Genomic DNA, 7314 nt, shown 5'->3' with positions numbered 1-7314 from the left:
TAATGGACTGAAATAATTCTAGATATTAGTCCTTTGTTGCATGCAGGTTTTGTTGGGATTTCGTCCCAGTGTGTGACTTGCCTTTCCATCTTTTTTTTTTTAAGATTTTGTTAGCACAAGCAGGGGGAGCCTCTGGCCGGCAGAAGGAGAAGCAGTCTCCCCACTGAGCAAGGAGCCTGATAGGGAGCTTTTCATTTTCATAAGGGTGTTTTAAGAGCAAAATTTTTAAATTTTTATGACTTACAATATATCTTTTTTTTTTTCTTTTATGGATTATGTGTTTGCAGCTCACATAGATTTTTTTTTTCCTGTTTTTCTCTAGCAGTTTTGCAGCTTTAGGTTATACACTTAGGTCTAATTTGGGCTGTGACACAATGAGGTTGGCATTTAGCAAGATCTTCTGGCAGCAGCAAGGAAGGTGTTTGGAGAAAGATAGCCGGGAGGCCTGAAACTAGTGAGACTTGTAGAGACGACTGACTGACAGTGGCTTCTTCTAACGGTAGTGGAGAAAATGGAATGTAACCGAGATATATGGAATGTAGAATGACTGAAGGAGATGTCAAGAATGATTCCTGGGTTTCTTCCTTATGCACAAATTGAGAATAACTTACTTATAAGTTTTGGTACTTCAAACTGGCCCCCAAGAGTTTTTTCCTTTTGCAGAAATTATAAATGAAATTTGACCGGACAGGGACTGAACAGTTAATCTAAAACAGCACACTTGCAGCATCAGCTCCTTCCCTAGGCACTGCCTGCAGCCGAGTACTCAATTTTATCGTCCCAAGTCCAAAGATCCTTGCCCTCTCGGTGTCAGGAAAGGTGCACAAGTCCTTCCACCCGCCCGGCGCAGGCAGCGGGTGGCGCATGCCCAAAGACACCGTGGAGTACTGACGGCCGGGAGCGCGGATGGCTAGAGGGTCCCGCCATCTTGTTCCGCCCGCGACCCAGCTGGCCCTTGCTGAAGACTACAAGTCCCGTGAGTCCCCGCGGAGGCACTTCCTACCCCCTCACTGTCCGGCCTGCTCCCGCTCCCCCTCCCGGGGCGGAGGCTCTGGCTGCGGCCAGGCGGTCGACGGGCCAGGTAGGATTTCCGGGGGAAACTACTGTGGAGGCTGAGGAGGCGGCGGCGGGCACCCGGGTGAGTTCGAGGAACAAGGGAAAGTGAGCGAGAAGTACGCGGGGTCTGGCTGTGGGTGTCTCCTAGGCTCCGGCAGTGTTTTCGGCTCCGCGAGGAGGTGGTGGTCCGGGCGGGGGTAACGGCCGGAGCCGCGGTGGGGTCGGGCCGGGGCGGGGTGGGTTGGGCCGGGGCCGCCGCCTTCTTCTCCGCCCTCCCACAACGGTCCCGCCGTGGTTTCTCCGCCTGTAGTGCGTCCGGCGCCGGCTGGCCCACTCCGCCCCCCGCGATTTTGCGGGGCTCTTTTGTCTGGGCAGCCCCTTTGTGCCCGTGCGTGGAGTCGTCTCCTCCGTGGAGCCCGTCGGGCCACCCCTAATGGGGACCGGTCCCTGAGGATCCGGTTGCGGTAACCGGATCAGGTCAAAGTCCATTTTTCAAACCCGTCCTCGGTCGGACCTCTGCATCTCGGCTGGGCAGAGCGTAGGCTCGGAGCCAGGCAGCGGCAGACGGAGTTTCTGTTGAAAACCCTCGAGGTTATTGTCTAACTCTGAAACGTCAGCCCCGCGCGTCTTCGGGGCACGAGTCTGCAGGCGTTTTTCTCGGTAGGGGGATGGGCCTGTGCAAAAGAAGTGAGCTCCCTCCCGGGGAAACTGGGAAGGGACCGAATTTACTGCTGTGTCCGTATAGATTGCGGCTGTGAACGGGGAACCAAAGAACCTGTGCGGTTCGCGGTTCGCACACTTCTTGAATCTCGGAGGAGAGAAATTGATTTATAGGGCACGAAACAGTTTTTTCATTCATTGCATGCAGAAGAAAGTTGCAGGACTTCGTCCAGCCACCCAATTTCTCGCCCCTCGTACCCGCCAATCCTTTTATTTCTTCTGCTCGAAACAAAAAGTTGGAAGAAAACGTCCATTAATGGAAGGATCCTCGTTATAGGGAAACCAGAAACCTAGTTGCTTCTCGAAAGCAACGAAGAGACTAGTTCGCCAAGTAATAGGAATGAAGCCAGTTTGAGGGAGGAGAGGTAGTCCGTACTGAAACTGGCAAACTGTGTGGATTTAACCAAATTTTGTTAGATAGTGGTAATTTAATGTACGCTCCGTTGGAAGACTGCGTTGCTAGATTCAGCATAAGCCAAAGCTTTCTGAAAGCCAGTGTGGACACTACTTTTTGGAAAGTAATTAGTATTTCAAGTCTCTGAAATGAGGACAACCAGGACCCCTTTACATGAAACAGGGAAAATTAACAAGGTTATTATATAGGTTAAATTCCCTCCTAGTCAAGTTGGCAAATAAAGCTATTGTGCTTTATTACGTTGATATCTCATAATGGAAGTGATTTACTCTGGGAATCCCATATTGTGTTGGTAATATTGTACAGGGATGGAGGTCTTTAATGCAGTTGTTCTTCAGTTTTTAATCCAGCAATGACTAGGGATTGGTTGTTTTCCCACCTGGTTTTGAAGAATCATCCACAGAATTGCTCTAGAATAATCTAAGAACAGTTGTTGCTAATGACTGGCTGTTATTTGTTCAAACACCACATTGCTGGGACGCCTGGTTGGCTCAGGGGGTTAGGCTTCTTCTGCCTTTGGCTCAAGTCATGATTCCAGGGTCATGAGTTCCAGCTCTGTAGTGGGCTCCCTGCTCAGCAGGAAGCCTGCTTCTCCCTCTGCCTGCCTCTCCCCCTGCTTGTGTTCGCTTGCTCTTTCTCTTTCTGACAAATAAATAAAATCTTTTTTAAAAAATGACATTGCTATTAGTGTTATTTTTTGAAAACAGCTCATCATATATATTATGTAATTTCTCACTACAGTTCTGTGAGGTGGTGTTTCTAATTTTACAGCTGATAAATGTTAAATTCACAGCCTCTAAAATGTTAAATGACTTGCCCAAGGTCACACAATTAACCTAGATAGGAAATAGCAGCCTAAACTATACTCCAGTCCAGTGCTCTTTTCATTACATTACTTCATACCTGTTGAAGTTACTCATCACACCACCACCCACAGCTTATGATTTATTGAAATTTAAATATTGGAGAAAAATAATGGCAGTACTTTCTAATCAGAGCAAAATCATTTCTAAGGGACCAGAGTTTCTAGAACATAATGTCATACTAAACCATAAATCATATTTAATTTTGGTCCCATCACCTTGTTTGATGGTACATTTTGATTGCCTTGTGCTTCAGACCAAGGCAATTTAATGAGCCCTGGGAGTGAAATAGTGGTGAGTTACTGGGCTGTGGTTTTGTCTAATCATTACTAAAAAGTTTTTGCTAATCTTTGCTTAAAGGTTTTTAAACAAATACGTTGGAGAACATCTATACAGCAGTTTTGGCTGCTGGAACTGACATCAAAGAAATAACTGAAATTGAGATACTTTTCTAGCCAGTGTCAAGACTCAAGAAAATGCTTTCTTTAGTGTTTGCTTTTTGTGAAAACTTTTAATCAGTTTGAAACCTGCAGTTAAATTTTGGCTTTATGTCAGTACATGCCATGAATGTGACATCAGAAATAGAAACTTACTTCACCCCTTTACTTAAATTCTTCTTAGGTAAAATACATAACATGCCAATGGACTTGAGTCAGTACAATTGGTCTAGCCTTTCTAACCAGTAGAAGCCTGTTTTAAATCTCTTATTAAGCCATATGATGGGAAGGAAATTTTTGCCCTTGTGTATTTTGCTCTTGGTCAACTTTATTTTGGAATCAATTCATCTATTCATTCAATCAACGTATATTTATTGAAAGCCTGCTGTGGTCTAGACACTGGAATTAGATTCCTGGAAATGCAGGAATCAGACCCTGAAGACAAAGGAGTGAAAACAAAAGTCTTCCTTCTTGGGGCTCACAGACTGATTAGGGGTGGTGGTGGTTGAGGAAGTCAGACAGTAAGTAAGTACTAAATAAAATCCTCTCTAATGTGCAACCTTGAGTAGTGACCTCTTTGAAGGTTAGTTTTCTCATCTTTAACACAGGGATGATCATTCCTGCTCTCTCTGTGGAATTATTTCAGGAGTAGGGTATTTGGTCACATTATACCCTTTAGAAAAGGGAAAGGAACATTGGAAGAAGATTGTTTGTAAAGAAAGAGATAAAGAATGAGTAGATTCTCTGGCCTAAGAGAGTGTGATGTCTCCTTGTAAGACATTCTGTGACGGTTAGTCATGTCTTCACGTGGGCCACCATAACCCTTTAAGCACTCATCAAATAAGCCCCTTAATATTTGTTCTGTATTGTCACAGTTAAAGGTCTTAATGGCAAGGACTGTGTCCTAGTCTGTATCCTTACTGCTTAGCACATAGGTCCAGGTGTTTTTTTGGAATTTTATAAATGTATATTGAATGAGTGAATGAATAACAAAAGTGGGCAGGGGTAGTTGTGGAGAATACCAGAATACAAATGCAGCGCCATAAACGGTTCTTTTATTCAGCAGATTTTTGTTTTGCCTGTTGGGTGCTGGGATCTGGATTACATTCTGTAGGTACAAAAAAGATGTTAAGGGGGGGCGTCTGGGTGGCTCAGTGGGTTAAAGCCTCTGCCTTCAGCTCAAGTCATGATCCCAGGATCCTGGGATCGAGCCCTGCATCAGGCTCTCTGCTCAGCGGGGAGCCTGCTTCCTCCTCTGCCTGCCTCTCTGCCTACTTGTGATCTCTCTCTCTCTCTCTATCTGTAAAATAAATAAATAAATAAATAATCTTAAAAAAAAAAAACCCAACTGTTAAAAAAAAAAGATGTTAAGGTATTGAGCCTCTGCCTTGAAGAGCTTACAACATTGCCACACCTGACCGTGGTAAGTGTTCAGTAGAGCTGTGTTACAATATAGGAAAGGGACTGAAAAGTGATTTTGGTGCTTGTTCTTGAGGGATGAAAAAGAATTCATCCAGTAGACCTGTTACTATTAAGGTAATTCCAGCCTGACTCCCTTAGGCACCACCACCTCGATCAGCCAGAGAAAGCAGTTTGGCACAGGAATGGATGTGCAAAAGTGTAAGGTGTGTGTCTGGGAAAGAGTGAGGAGTGTGGGAGCGGCTGAGTGGCTCAGTCCTTCGGCTCAGGTCATGATCCGGGGTCCTGGGATCGAGCCCCTCACTGGGCTTCTTGCTCAGCAGGGAATCTGCCTCTCCCACTCTCCCTGCTTGTATTCCCTCTCTTGATGTATCTCTGTCAAATACATAAAATCTTTAAAAAAAAAAAAAAAGTGAGGAGTGTGGTATAGCTTAAGAGGATTTTGCAGTTGGTTTTTAATATTTTTCAGTTCAGATACCCCCTCTCAGAAATTTGAAAAGAGGAATGGATTTTCACCCAGACAACTGCACATACGCAAACATGCATATAATTTTAGAAAGTTATAGGGGATCGAGTCCCACATCGGGCTCCCTGCTCAGCAGGGAGTCTGCTTCTTCCTCTGACTTCTCCTCTCTCATGCTCTCTCTCTCAAATAAGTAAGTAAAATGGTTTTTTTGTTTTGTTTTGTTTTGTTTTTTTAAAAAAAGAAAGTTATATGGGGCGCCTGGGTGGCTCAGTGGGTTAAGCCGCTGCCTGCAGCTCAGGTCATGATCTCAGGGTCCTGGGATCGAGTTCCACATCGGGCTCTCTGCTCAGCAGGGAGCCTGCTTCCCTCTCTCTCTCTCTCTGCCTGCCTCTGTCTACTTGTGATCTCTCTCTGTCAAATAAATAAAATATTTTTAAAAAAAAAAAGAAAGTTATAGAATGCTTAGGGGGTCTCTGGACCCCTGGGGTTGAGTAGTTGAAGAATACAGTGGCTGCTGAAAGCAAAGGTTGATGGCCAGGTGTTGAGAAGGATTCAAATGTTTTGCTAAGGAGTGCAGGCTTCATGATTAAGGAATTGTTAAACCATCAAAGGTTTTTAAAGATGGTAATTGACATAATCTCATCTGTTTTGAAAGATAATTGCTTGCTGTCTTTCCGGTAGGTTAGAGCATTTAGGAGAGATACTTAGAGTAAGTGCTAGAAGAGTTGGATTTTGAGGACCTTTTTGTTTGATTTGATTTGATTTTTAAAAAATTTTTTAAAAGATTTTATTAATATATTTGACAGATCACAAGTAGGCAGAGAGGTGGGGGGAAGCAGGCACCCTGCTGGGCAGAGAGCCCAGAAAGTGGGGCTCAATCCCAGGACTCTGAGATCATGACCTGAGCCGAAAGCAGAGACTTAACCCACTGAGCCACCCAGGCGCCGCTGATTTGATTTTAAAAGATGGGAGAGATTTGACCTGTTGGAAGGTGAAGGAAAAGGAGCCTGCAGAGAGGCAGACACTGAAGATCAGCACAAGAGAAAAGGGACATAAAGAAGCCCTGGAAGGAGATGAAATTGAAACCACATGGAGAGATGAGCCTTGAAAGGGAAACATGAAGAAAGGATGGAGGAAGATATGTTTGGAAGTGTTGGAAATGGAGCTGAAATTGGAGTAGTCCTCAGTCATTTACTCTGTACACTGCTCTAGGTCCTTTTTTTTTTTTTTTTTTTTTTAAAGTAAGCTCTACACCCAATGTAGGGCTCAAACTCACAACCCCAAGGTCAAGCAAGAATCACATTCTTCACAGACTGAGCCAGCCAGGCACCCTAGACACTTTTATATGTATTATTTAATTTTACAAAAATTCCGTAGAGTGGGCGGGCATTCCCGTTTGTCAGTTGAAGAAATTATGGCTTTGAGAGATTAACTTCATTTCCCAAAGGCACCATATAAGTAATGGAAGAGATCTGGAATCCAGATATATTTTGACTGCAAAACTCAGGATCACAATTTCTGCCTTATAAGGTCTGTTAAGGTCTATGACCTCTTATTTATCTGTCTTTAAGAAGGAAGGGGTTAGGTTATCTGTGGAACGATAAAAGGTGAGAGTGGGCTAGCGGACTTCAGAAAGTGATAAAAGTTTTGGAACAGCAGTGGTGGAAAAGGTAAGGCAGCCGAACAAAGATGAGGGAGAGGGCTACCCAACAGCAGTTAGGGCTAGCTGAGGTCAGGCATGAATTTTCTGCTAGTCAGGCATTCTGTCTCCTACATTCTCAGCAAAGCAGAATCTCTCGAATACTGTTGTATGGGCCTTAGAAGAAAACACACCATATTGTCATAAAAGGCTTTATGGTGCCGCCATCTCTAAGCAGGTCACAAGCCTTGTGCTTCAATTTTCTCATTTCTGAATAGAGTGCCCTGGATTAGTTGGTC

At 44.4% G+C, this 7314-nt stretch overlaps 1 protein-coding gene and 1 pseudogene across 3 annotated transcripts in view; one reads left to right on the top strand and one right to left on the bottom strand.

Moving 5' to 3' along the window:
- Positions 1-277: 277 nt before the first annotated feature.
- LOC125096922 (translation initiation factor IF-2-like) lies at positions 278-1962 on the bottom strand (annotated as a pseudogene).
- Positions 1013-7314, top strand: part of PHACTR4 (phosphatase and actin regulator 4) — a 110723-nt gene continuing 104421 nt past the window's right edge. For 2 of the 3 annotated variants that reach the window (XM_047724074.1, XM_047724071.1), the window contains exon 1: positions 1013-1138. The gene's annotated coding sequence lies outside the window, so the exon portion shown is untranslated. The remainder of the gene's footprint in view (positions 1139-7314) is intronic. The other variant, XM_047724076.1, reaches the window with a different exon arrangement.

Source organism: Lutra lutra, chromosome 4 (assembly GCF_902655055.1).
Source record: "Lutra lutra chromosome 4, mLutLut1.2, whole genome shotgun sequence".
Taxonomy (NCBI): domain Eukaryota; kingdom Metazoa; phylum Chordata; class Mammalia; order Carnivora; family Mustelidae; genus Lutra; species Lutra lutra.
Note: the sequence above shows the minus strand (reverse complement) of the source record. Positions and strands in the feature narration are given on the sequence as shown.